The sequence below is a fragment of the Lepidochelys kempii genome, chromosome 3, assembly GCF_965140265.1.
Source record: "Lepidochelys kempii isolate rLepKem1 chromosome 3, rLepKem1.hap2, whole genome shotgun sequence".
Classification (NCBI taxonomy): domain Eukaryota; kingdom Metazoa; phylum Chordata; order Testudines; family Cheloniidae; genus Lepidochelys; species Lepidochelys kempii.
In genome coordinates, this window is record NC_133258.1 from 127,407,340 (window position 1) to 127,420,679 (window position 13,340).

General features: G+C 43.2%; 1 protein-coding gene and 1 long non-coding RNA gene across 5 annotated transcripts in view; one reads left to right on the forward strand and one right to left on the reverse strand.

Annotated features, from left to right (window-relative positions):
* FRMD1 (FERM domain containing 1) overlaps positions 1-198 on the reverse strand; it is a 67,435-nt gene extending 67,237 nt beyond the window's left edge. The window contains exon 1 of the mRNA XM_073337950.1: positions 96-198. The gene's annotated coding sequence lies outside the window, so the exon portion shown is untranslated. The remainder of the gene's footprint in view (positions 1-95) is intronic.
* LOC140909204 (uncharacterized) overlaps positions 1-13,340 on the forward strand; it is an 80,066-nt gene that overhangs the window by 8,263 nt on the left and 58,463 nt on the right. For 3 of the 4 annotated variants that reach the window (XR_012158135.1, XR_012158134.1, XR_012158133.1), the window contains exon 1: positions 4,597-4,692. The exons of the other annotated variant lie outside the window; for it this stretch is intronic. This is a non-coding gene — a long non-coding RNA (uncharacterized lncRNA). Of the gene's footprint in view, positions 1-4,596; positions 4,693-13,340 lie in introns of those variants that run through there. 4 annotated transcript variants of the gene reach the window in all.

The following is a 13,340-nucleotide window of genomic DNA, read 5'->3' on the forward strand; positions in this document are numbered from 1 at the left end:
CTTCGCCGTCTCTGCCCCAGCAGCACCGAGCCTCTGTCCTCCTGCCAAGCCCTTAGCAGAGTAACCGCCTCCCTGCCCCGAGTTAAACCACTCACCCCTCTTCCACACACACACACGATTAGCACCTCCTCGCTGCCCATTAAACCTGGCTCCTCTTCCCAGCCTCAGCAGCTCCCTCTTCCTTCAGCGTGTGTGGCATTAGGGTGACAAGGCATCCTGATGTTATTGGGACCCTCTGATATTAGAGGATTTGTCTTACATATGCAACTATACCACTCCCCTTCCTCCTCCCCCACCTCGGAAAAAAAAAGTGTCCTGATTTTTCACACTTGCTATCTGATCACCCTATGTGGGACAAACAGCCAGATGGACTGTCTATGGGACAGGGGTTGACTTTCAGCCCTGAGTGCAAACTGGAATGGGGGTACAGATCGGGGTGGTGTAGAGAAGGCCCAGTGAGAATAGAGGCGTGAGTCTGTGTGAGCCAAAGATAAGAGACAGTTGTGGAGGGATGGGGAATATTTGTCTAACTTCTAGGTTTTGGAGAATTTCTCAAGCTTGTCTCAAAAATCTCCAGCATTTTAGCAGTGGGTGGAGAGGATGCAAAGCTCAGAAGAGCAGGATGGATTCAAACCTGAGAAATCCTGTGTAGATCAGGTATTCACACTAAGGACCGTCATAATGTATGGAATAGCAAGCATGGGCAGCATGTTGCATAGGCTGGGGGAGGCTGTGCCTCCCCAAACAGCCAGGCGTGGCTCCGCCTCCTGCTTACCACTGCTCCCTGCCTGCAGCTCCAGGCCTCCAGCCACCAGTGCTCTGGCTGGGGCTGGGGCCTCACCATCCTAGCGCTCCGGGGCTGGGGCCACCTGCGCTCCGGAGCTAGGGAGGCTGGGGTTGTACATGGGGGGGTTGCGGCAGCATGCTGCCCGCCCTACCGGCGCTCCTTTGGGGCTTGGGGGTTATCCTGGGGCCGGACTGGGCCAGTGGCCGCAGCTGGGGGGGGCCTCTGGGCTCTAGTAGGGGGGTGGAAGGGGTGAGGCTGAGGGCTAGTCTCCCCCAGCCAGCAGTTCACGTGTGCCCATGATGGCAAGCTCCTCTCATCTTCAAATACATTGATTTTCTGAATGGATTTGACAGCCTGCACAGACATACATAGTGGCATATTCTTCAGTCCTACAGAATCTCAGGTAAAGTTGTTAACATCATTAAAGCCATGACAAAGATGTGAATGAAGCACTCTGTAAGGGAAACAACCAGAGTGCTTCTATGTGAACACCGGCATGAAACAAGGCTGCATTTTATTTCTATTGTTGTTTGGCATTGCCATAGACTGAATAATAAAAAAGTGTATTAGCAACAAAAATAGTGGTGTAGCAAGGGTAGGTGGCAAATGCCTAGAAGACCTAGACTTTGCTGATGATATTGTGTTACTAACACCCCAAAAAATAGCAGACAGACAACCTAGTGAAAACAGCAGGCCAAGCAGGACTCAGAATTAGTTATTCTAAAACATACATCCATGAAACCCAGACATAAAGCAGTAACATAACTTTAAAGGCAAAAATATCAAGAAAATAGAAGAGTTCATCTACCTGGGCAGCACCATACTGACCAATGGACACCTCAAGAAGAATGTGACATCAAGAACAGGAAAGGCATCCACAGCATTTACTAAACAACATACAGAAATCAAAGATATACAGCACCAGAACAAAACTGAGAATTTTCACTTCAAATGTAATCTTGGTGCTAATATACAGCTGTGAGCTAAGGAAATCTACCAAAAAGTTAGAAAACTACACAGCTTCAGAAATAAATGCCTATGAAACATTCTGAGCATTGGTTGGAAAGACTTAGTCACCAGTGAAGAGATCTGAGAAATCACCAACCAACAGCTCATTTCCACCAGAATCAGAAGGAAGCACTAGACATGTTTGGGGCATGTATTCTGGATGCCAGCACACAGACTCCTGCATGAAGCTGTCTAGTGGCAATCAACTGGTGTGAGGAAATGAGGGTGCCCAATAGAAACCTTAAGAAGATTTCGTAGCAGGGAGGATAGAACAATGGATCTCAACACCGTAGAGCAGATGGAAGCAGTAGCAAATGACAGAGAAGAATGGAAGAGACCAGTTTCCATCCTGTGTGCCACCACTGGCATAGGAAGGATGTAATAAAATAAATAAATAAACAGAGGGGGCACGAACCATGAAGGAGGAGGTATGCGTGTGTCCAGGTTTTAACCATGGGTTCCAAAATGGTGTTGAATACAGCTTGTCTTTGGTCTTGTCTGCGCCAGGGGTGCTGGAACAATTTGTATAGTGAAGGTGCTGAGAGCCATTGAACCAAACTGTAAACCCTGGATATAATAGAATCCACTTCAAATCAGGGGGTGCGGCAGCACCGCCATCATCCCTAGTTCCAGCACCTATGGTCTGCGCTGGGGATTTTCCCCAATTCCAGCCAAAATTACATCTTTTCTTGTTTATACTTGAGGTATGCACTATCACAGCTACACTGCTGGCTGCAATCAAGGCAAATCCCAATGTGGACAAGGCCTTTCTGTACTTTTGCAGCTAAACCATGTACTGCAGCAGGTCAGCTATACCCAGGATCAACAAGGGGTCCTTTTTTCTACTGCGGACCAAAGTAATCACTCCAGATTTTCAGTTTACAAGTAATAGATTTCTTTTTTAAACTATCAGCCCAACAAACTAAGCCTGACCTCTGAGAGTCATTCTGTGTGTTCTTTCTTTATTGCTAGTACGAAAGTTTATGTAGATGATACGTAACACAGAACGGAATTTAGGTCACACTCCTGTAGCAAGGTTGGTCCTGCAATACTGATAGGAATAAAAAATATTTTAGTCTGTAAAATAAGTAGATATTATTTATACAGTGCCAAATATGTGTGGCCCTTTATTGACACTAGAAGATATGGTTGCTGCCATGAAGATCTTACAACTTAGGAAGCAGTTTATCCACAAAACACTGTTGAAAAAGAAGGATGCTATTTTTTGAGCCATTTTATAGTTCCCCTTCCCTCTTTTTTGTATATTTTGCTGTGGTTTGCATTTTAATTTGGTAAATAATTACAATATACTATTTACATTATTTCAAATTTTGATATTTCGTGTGACTTCCTCTCTCTCGGCCTTGGAATTTCATGAGTAAATCACTGGTTAATCATATCAGATACCCATACACCTTGAAAAAGGAGTGTAGTCTAGTGGGTTGAGCACAGAATGGAGTAGGCAGAGCCTCCAGAATTCTAACCTCTGGTTCTGATACAGACTCTCTTTGGGCAAATTCCTTAATCTTTATTCTGCCTCACTTTATTCCTCTGAGAAACTGGGGATGACAGTACCTCTGAAGGGTATTGTGAGGCATAATTACCATACTTAATATATATACAGTGTTTTATAAGTGCTAAGCATTAGATCTTGGTGGAGAAGGTCAGCCTCTCTATTCAGGAAGGCAGGCTGACGCTTTCCTTGATGGAAACACAGACTTCTGCTCAAAAAAGATATTTTTTTACATGCTTGGTCTCCCTAAGTATCAACTGGTCTGGGATGTCCCCTTTTTGGGGAAAAAGGCCAAGTAGGTTGTGGTGAGACAATTCTGCAATCCTCAGATTTCCTTCACTCTAGCCAATCTTGTTTCGTGCCCAGGTATGATTGGAAACTTCACTGCTTGCATTAACTGAAAATCTGCTCCTGGTGGTGGATGGAAGTTAGATGCCCCAGCCCCATGCTGATTCTTTTAGGTTTGTCAGTTTTCATTGAACTTGTTAATCATATGACTTGGATAAAAGAGGTTTGTGGAGCTGCCTTGATGTGCTGGTTCAGACCTTTTTGTCTAAAATATCCCAAAGGGGTGTGATGGACGGTGGTTCAGGTATCCTGAGAGCTTTCTTATGCAGCAATTCCATCTGTTCAACACAGAACCCCTTCTGTTCAACACATCTATGAGGCTGTTAGGAGAGTCACTGAAGAAGTATGAGCCGTGGTATCCTCAGTACGTAGATGATACCCAGCTTTATGTCCCCATCTTATCCAATCCAGCTGGTACAGTAGAGTGCCTTACCTGGTGCCTGAATGAGACTGGGTTCTGGCTGAAATCCAGCTGAACGAACATCAGCCAGGAGAAAACAAATAATATTCATAAGTCAGTGGAAAGAACTGGAAGAATTGGCAGTGACTTTACAAGCCTCTTTACAGATATGCCTGCCTCTTAAGACTCAGATTTGTAACCTAGGGGTTTTGGAGGAGCCATAGGGTCCTAGATCAGGAGTGGGCAAACTACGGCCTGCGGGCCGGATCCGGTTACTCAGGGCTTTGGATCTGGCCTGCGGGATTGCCACCCCCGTGGCACCGCGGGCCCTGCGCTGCTCCCAAAACCGCCCAGGACCACGTCCCTGCGGACCCTGGGGGCTGGGAGGGGGCAGAGGGCTCCGCGCACTGCCCTTGCATGTGGGTACCTCCCCCGAAGCTCCCATTGGCCGGGAACGGGGAACTGCGGCCAATGAGAGCTTCGGGGGAGGTACTCACAGGTGCACGGAGCCCTCTGAGCCCCCTCCCCCAAGGGCCGCAGAGACGTGGTGCCGGCCATTTCCCAGAGCAGTGCGGGGCTGGCAGGGAGCCTGCCATGGCCCCACTGCGAGCCACTACCACCCCAGAGCCACTCCAGGTTAGTGGCGCCGGGCCAGAGCCCACACCCCGAACCTCTCCTGCACCCCACACCCCACCTCCCTGCCCTGAGCCCCCTGCCTGCACCCCTACACCCTGCCGCACCTCGCAACCCAACCCCCTGCCCTGAGCCCCCCCCACACTCCGCACCCCTCCCTGCACCACTGCCCTGAGCCCCCTGCTGCATTGTGCACCCCCTCCTGCATCCCAGCCCCCTTCCCTGAACCCCCTCATACACCCCTCCTCTGCCCCAACCCCTTCCCCTGAGCCCGTTCCTGCACACCACACCTCCTCCCACACTCCCTCCTGCACCCTAACCCCCTGGCCAAGCCCTACATTCATGGCCCTGCAAGCAATTTCCCCACCCCAATGTGGCCCACCCCTGTCCTAGATGCTCATGTAGCAGTTGTTGCTAAAGCCATTTTTCATTATCTGTACTTAGCAAGAAAGGTGAAACCATTTGTTTTGGATGTGGACTTCTTGACCATTTTCTGTATCTTTGTAACCTTGAATATTAACATATTGCAATTCACTATACAACCAGGCCATTTTGGGAAATTTTGGCTAGGGCAGAATGCAGCAGTCTATTTGTGCTCCAACATCTTAATTGATTACTGTTAGTTTTCAAGCAAAATGTATGGCATTGTTTTTGATTTATAATTTCATAAATGATTTGAGCTCTGGCTACCTGAGAGACCACCTTATTTCTTACATAATCCTGCAGCTGGGGACTCCTTGGCATAAAAGAGGGGGCTGCTGGCAGGGTGTTCTCAACTCTAGAATTGCTTTATAATTAATAATAATTAATAATGATTATTAAAATAACACCTAGAGGACCCAACTGAGTTTGAGGCCCCCATTGTGCTAGACACTATACAAACATAATGAGAGACAGTACCTGCCCTGAAGAGCTTACAATCTAAGTTGACAAGCCAGACAAAATGAGGGAGAAAGGAAATATTATCTCCATTTTATAGATGGAAAACTGAGGTGTAGGCAGATTAAGAGATTCACCCAAGTTCACACATGAAATCTGTGGAAAGAGTCATGGATCTCTTGAGTCCCAGTTCAGTGCCTTAATCACAAGAGCACCCTTTGTTCTTGTTACATGGCAGCTAGTTTAGACATTTGAAATATAAGCAAACGGCTCAGGATAGTTCTAGCACTATTACATTTTTGATTGTTTGGAAATACATATTACCTCCGTTTACAAGATTACAGACCAGCATCCGGTGTTACTGTGCACTTTTGCAAAATGGAAAACAAGCATTGTGGTGGCATATAAAGAGTGACTCATGTGCATTGTGACCAATATCTTTTTGTCATTAGAAATATAATGGCAATGTTTCTGGGTTACAGCACTTATGTCTTCTATTATACAGAAATTGTGTTTGTCAATCCTGGAAAAGACAACAACAATACCTTGAGAAATATCAAACTGGGTAAAAACTGAGATCAACTCAGCTTAGTTTTTATTGAAGGAGACACTGAAATACTTCAGATACCTAAGCTTTGAGGAACCACAGCTTCAAATCTTGAAAGGGTTGACTCAGCCCTTCATGTTATTAAAGTAGATTAAGCTCAATTAAACTGTTTCTCCTGGGGCTGGAAGGGGGAATTTCTGGAGGAGTTGTTAAAAGCCTGTGGCCCGATCCAGCAAATAGATCATTACTCTTGTAACTTTAACTCTCATGCAAAATTTCACTGAAGTCAGTGGGACTTTGTGTGAGAGTAAAGGTTTGCATGTGCATACGAGCCTCAAGGTCCTATTATTTGTACTGTTTATATATAAAAAGATTCCACAACATTGAAGGGAGAGTTGAGGTTTGCCCCATCCTACAGTGGAGGTAATTTGAAAAACATAGTGGCTGGCACCCACTGTATGAATGTGAAATATTTGTTATTACTATTATTTATTTATTATGTATTTTATTAATAGTGCCTATTGTAGGGAAGAAAAGGTCCATTTGTTGTGTCTAGAAACAAAGGGAGTTTTCACTAAGGATCTCCAAGAGCTGAAGCTGGCTTCAAGCTGTTCAAGTCATTAGAGGATGACTCAGAAGTCAGAAATCTGAGGCATTCTTACTTCTAGCATTTAGTCAACAGGCAGAGCATTGGGAGGTAAGGAAAGGGAATCAATGGCAAATCAAAGAAGAATAGGTCAGCCATTCATTCAAGAAAGGGCTGATCTCTGGGATATTAACAGACTAACAGAGAAGAGGGCATGGAATGAATCTTAAATAAAGTGTTGAATTGGCTGCTGGTATAGTGAGCTGAGACTTCTGGACTTTTTCTAAAAAACCTGACTTTCTAACGTGAAAGATTATGTACAGCGTTATTAGGCATTCTGTATGCAAATCATTTAGACTGAGCAACACAGAGTGATCTGATGCTAAAAAGATCATTATTGAGGTCTTTCAACCATAAGTTAACTATGACAGCAGTAATGATTGTACATTATTTATATGTATTTGTGTATATATACGTATTGTATGTATTATATGTGAAATATATTACATGATCTGCTCTTTGCACAAATGATCTGCTCTTTGCACAAATCCTACCATAGACTTAGACAAAGTCTTATTGTTTTGCAGTGGTCTCAGTGTAAGTTAGGTCTTGATCCTGCAAACCCTTATTCATGTAAAATAGCCCCTGGCTTCAGCGGGCCTTCTCATGGTTGTACAATAGGGTCCTGGTCCATGACAGGGGCTCCTAGATGCTTTAATAATACAAATAATAAATAATAACTATTCAGATGATTTAGGGTTTACAGAATTAGTCTTGTAGATTTTAAGCTTCTTGGGATAGAGAATGTGTTTTGTTCACCTGTGAAGTCTCATATTCTCCTACAGTACCATATACCTAATAAACAAAACTAACAAAATCTGAGTATGATGTGAGCTAACAATAGCTTATGATAAAGGTTGCCCATTACATATATGTAATGTATATAAAATCTCACAGTTCTTTAATGTGTTGGAGCTATTCCAAACACTGTTGGCTTACATTACATAAAAAGCAAATACTTCTGTTTTGATCATGCCATGTTATAATCTCTTACTTTATAATTACATTCTTATTCTGATTATACATGCACCTAGAGAAATCAGTCCGTGAGCACATCTGAAATGGTGTATTACGAGTGATTTTTGTTTTTAGTGGATTGCAGACCAACTCCTAGAAATAATGTATTCTCCTCGTCCATCAGCTTTTAATTGTATTGGGCCCCGAATCTGTAAATTAAATATTACTGGATAGACTGAGTTTATTTGGCCCATCTACATTTATTAGAACTTTAAATCTAAACCTCTTTGAATTTGTATGTGTGTGGGTAATATACTTGAGTTCTGCACTAGATAAAATTTTCATTTTGGGTTGAAGTCTCCTGAGAACAGCTTGTCTCAAACAGATTTCAGCCCCTTCGTATCTGCAACCAAACCCATATCCCAGTCCTGCCTTGGCCATGAACCAATAGCCACTATCTTAACCTAATTCTGCATTGAAGACTGGTTCCTTATCTTTTCTCTAATTTTTAAAAATATGTTCTAGGCAGAAACTTGACACACAAACTACATGTGGGTTATGATGTCTTTTGGGCTGGAGTAGGGAAGCAGATACAGGTAAAAAGCTGCTGTTCTTCAGATAGTAAAAATTCACAGTATGTCAAGGCTCTGCCCTATTTTCAGATATGAAAAACAGAGAACGATGTTGGTATTTGGATTTTGCCATCTGACCATCGTTTTTCACTGACACAATATCTTGTATTTATAAAAATGCCTTTAATCCCAAAGGCTCCAAAAGTGCTTCACAAGTGGGAACCATTTTACTCCTCACTGAAATGCAGTCACCTCTGGGCAGCAACACAACAACTGTTTACCAATAAGTAGCAACGCCACACAACAGTGAAGAAAAATGACACATACGCTTGAAAATAAACGGAGAATGTATGTGGGAAGATTAAAAGGTTACTAAAAATACAATTTAGTCAAGACATGAGAGCTAACACCCTTAATCTTGACAAGTGATCATAGACTTCAGGTTTCCATCTAAACCAAAAAAATCGTTCAGTAGCAGTGCCAATGTCTCCTAACCTAACCCCTTTCTGGGGCAGTGGCTCAATAATGGCTCCTACTGAATTTCAGCACCATTTTTTGCTGAATCCTGCGTTGTCCTTTTGAGATTTCCTAACTAAGCACTAACCAAGACCAAACCTGTCTTCCTTATGCAACCTGATAAGATCACAGCTGAAGGTGGTATGGCTACAGGCCACAAGGATTTTCATTATACTGTCTCTACTAGTATGCATACAATATATATTTGCTTACAAAGGTGGGCTGGCACATAAACATCCATTAACTAAACATTTTCTAGATACAGAAGCCTTTGATAACATTCTCTCTTGGAACAGCAATGACATTACCCCCTACTGACCTAATATCTATATTTATATTGCATAACTTAATGGTTCTAAAATATCTATTATAGCACTGAGGTCATGACTCGTGCGTGACCAATGCAATAAAGACACAGCCAACATATGAATAGCCCTGTCTACTCTACCACTGTAGTTTTAATTGTGCAGCACAGGTTGCATCCACAGAACACAATTTTGAAACCATGCTACAGCGATTAACTGGTTACACAGAGTTAAAAGGTGCCCATTATTATAGTACAGTATCAGGGTTCTATCCATTCACATAATTAAAATATTATTTTTCCCCTGAATAGGGGACATATACTTTACGTTACCCCACACTATCCAATAGAACTCTTCCCCCGTATGATTCCTGTCCCTCCTTTCCCTCTCAGCCCCTCCTTCAAAACAAAAAATAACCTATCAAGGCAATGCCAGCTAAAAGAGCAACATGGCCAACAGTCTATCAGTGCCTACAGAAATCATGGTTGGGGTGTGAGTCTTAGCTTTGCCTTGTTTAGTACAAATTAGTTGTTTTTTTGTTGTGAGTAGGAGTCTTATCTGTCGGCTTGTTTTCCTAATTAGTTAAATCAAAATTTTCTCTGCTTTACCAGAGTATTTTTACACCAAAAGTATACAGTACACTACACTATCGTATATAGTTCAATAACTTTTATGAAAAAACACAACAGGCGATGGTGACGGGGCAGCTTTTGACTGCTGAAATCTGACCAGTTGTGAAGTATTTGGAATGATCCTCAGTGATCATGTCCTTACTTCTGAAGTTTCACCTGTTTTTGGTGTCAAGCACAAGACTGATTATTCATCTACATTTCAGTCTGTTAGTTTCTAATGACTAGGATTCCAGAAGTTAAAAAGTCTAAGAGTTTTATTAACAAGGCATTAGAACCTGTAAACATTCTTTTACAATATTTTAAATGTTAAAAGTGCAGCATTTGTATTCCTCCCCTTCAGAAAACATTTATTTTTATCTCTTGTCCTTGATTCTTCAAAGTGTTCTCTCTGATTTACACCCCAGGGAATGTGGGGGGAGGGAGAATACAATCTTGGCTGATGCAGCCTTGCCTACGGTCTCTTGCCTAGAGAAAAACCTTGCATGTTAACACAAAGGAGGAGAACTGGTGTTTGGGGTGGGGGTGGGGAGTGGAATCAGAGTATATCAGGAGGTAAACGTGACTGAGAGCAGCTCCACAAGCTCCAAAGCCCTGATACAAAAGCAACTGACAGGAAACAATTGTCTCAACAGAAGCCATCATTTACAAATGCCCCTTCATTTCTCTGCCTCCTTTGGTTACCAGGGAGAGGTAGAATCAGACCTTCAGGTCCCCACCTTTGAGAATGTTGCCCTCGAGGAGAAAGCATTCTTAAAACTACCAGGAATAGGAAAAGACTTTTGGGAAAAAGTGAGGAGGACAAACTGTGCAATGTTGGGAGAGAGGGAAGAGACTAAATAAACAGCCCTGCAAGATGTGGCATCCTGCCCACCAAATCAGAAAGGGGCATGTGATTAAAAAAAGAGCACATTTAGTTGGCCTGGACTAACTAATTCATCCCTGGACTAACTCCATTACAATAAATGGAATTACGCAAGTGATTACTTTAGCTCATTGTATGAAACTCACTTACCCCATTACAAATGTTAAACCTGTGCTTATACATAGATACTGATGGCTCAGTCCTGGACCCATGTTATTCCCTTGATTGCTTTGGGTGCATGATTGGTGAATTAACTTTGGCAACACTCATACACCGTATTAGAACAATAATGTTTTTGGAAATGAACTGGGAACAGAACATTACAATAAATAACAGAATTTTGTAAAGAAGAATTGTATATATAAAATAAAGTTCTGGCTTATTAAGATCAGAATGTAGACAATTTTTTGCAGACTATGGGACAGACAAAGAGTTTGAAGTGGTTGGTGTGTAAACAGTCTCAAGGTACTCCCTGTTTGAGTAGTACAAAACTTTCAGTACAAAAAGTGAAACTCACCTAGCTGGGATTCTGTTACAAATTTGAAACAACACACATTGGTTGGAAAAATCACTAAGACTAGCTTGATTTGGCACAAATTTGGTCTCAGTTTTGAGTAAATGAGCCTGAAGCAAGAGTACGAGACCCAAATCCCCTCAAACTTTGGGGAAATTCAGATCTTGATGGAAGTTTGCAGTTTGATCTTATCTCTAATTTTGAGTGATTGTGGGCCGGGTTATAGTTTCATACTGAACTCAAATTGAACTTACAGCTTCACAGTTTCAATGCAAAAGAGGGTGAAATATGGCAGCTTTGAACTTTGTTTTGAGCTTCTAATTCAAACGCACTTTACTCAAAAGCAAAGGAAAGGTTTTGTATGGACCGGTGTGAAGTAAAAAGGAGTTTCACAGAGATCCACTCTCTGTGGCACAATGTATCTTTAGTGCACAGACATATTCCATCACTAAATGTTTTGACTCTCAACTGTATATAGAGGTCCTCTTCCACCCAGGTGTGGAGGACCCATGCAAGGCTCTCTGCACCACATAAACCATTGTGTTACGCACAAAGGGCACAGGGGGAAATTGTGACTCTGCAGCTCCTGTTCAATGCAGAGGAGATCATGGGGCACAGGTAAGGGCTACTGGATCTGAAATTACATAGATCCAGTGACGTAAAATCCCCACACTATGGGTGCATTGGCAGCCTTGCAGCCTGCTCTCAGGTTGGGAGGAGTGAAACCAATCTCCAAGCCCCCATATAAAGTCTGACTATTCTGGCTTTGTGTGTGTATGTAGGTGGGGTTGAGTTTCATCCACAGAGCATATTTTGAAATAACTGAGAAAAGGAGGCCATTAAGCACAGCCCCCATTTCTGAAGAATCCCTGTTCAAAGGTGACTAGCACTCTAAGTATGGAAGGCAGGTCTCACCCACTCCTTCAGCAGTTTTCATTGTACAGATTCCAGATTTCACAGGAGAGAATTCTATTTTATCTTGCTTCCTCACACCCATAACCATCAACTAACATCACCTTTCAGGTCAGAGCCTATTTTGCCTGTATTGACTGCTCCTCCTCCAAATGTGTGTTTTTTGCTTTGGCTCTGTGGGTCTATTGGCCCTTTAGGGTACAGCTACCCTGTAATAAAAAACTGCATCATCAAGTCTCAGAGCTAAGGTCAATTGACTTGGGCTTGTGGGGCTTGAGCTGCGGGTCTAAAAATTGCAGTGTAGACATTCAGGCTTGGGTTGGAGCTTGGGATCTGAGAGTATGTCTATACTGGAATAATATACCAACTACATGGCCGCAGCTGGCCCAAATCAGCTGACTCAGGCTCGTGGTGCTTGGGTTGCGAGGCTAAAAATTGCAGTGTAGACATTTGGGCTTGGGCTGGAGCCTGGGCTCCTGGACCCTCCCCTCCTTGCAGGATTCCAGAGCTTGGAATGTCTACACTGCAATTTTACATCCCCCACAGCCTGAGCTCCATGAGCCAGAGTCAGCTGTCTTGGGCCAGCTGTGGGTGTTTACTTGCTGTGTAGACATACCCTGAGGCCCACCCTTCTTGTGGGGTTTCAGAGCCTAGGCACTAGCCTGAGCCTGAACATCTACACTGCAATTGTTAGCCCTGCAGCCCAAGCCCTACAAGCCTGAGTCAGCTGACCCAGGCCAGCTGTGGCCTGCTGTGGGTCTATTGCAGTATAAATGTACCCTTGGACCCTTAATCAAGCAGTTTACTTGGAATTGAATATTTCAGCCAATCACTCTGAAAGAGGAGAAACTGCCCTATTTGTAAAGGCAATCAGAGCTGAATTGGGAACTTATATCAAGACATATGGCCACACTTCTCCAAAACTGCAGTGGATGTGTTGAGCCTGCCTGGGTGTGTTGAGATTTCTACATAACAATATAAGAATGGCCATACTGGATCAGACCAATGGTCCATCTAGCCCAGTATAATGTTTTCCAACAGTGGCCAATATCAGATGTTTCAAAGGGAATAAACAGAACAGGATAATCATCAAGTGATCCACTCCCTGTCATCTAGTCCCAGCATCTGGCAATCAGAGGCCTAGGAACACCCAGAGCATGGGGTTACAGCCCTGACCATCTTGGCTAATTTTTGCTATTGTTACGTTCCTCCTTGAAGCATTTCTGATCTTAGGTCCATTTCATCAAGTTATAAACATCTATGCATGGTTGTAAAAAGAAACAGATGAGGTGTCTTATAAATGCAAAAG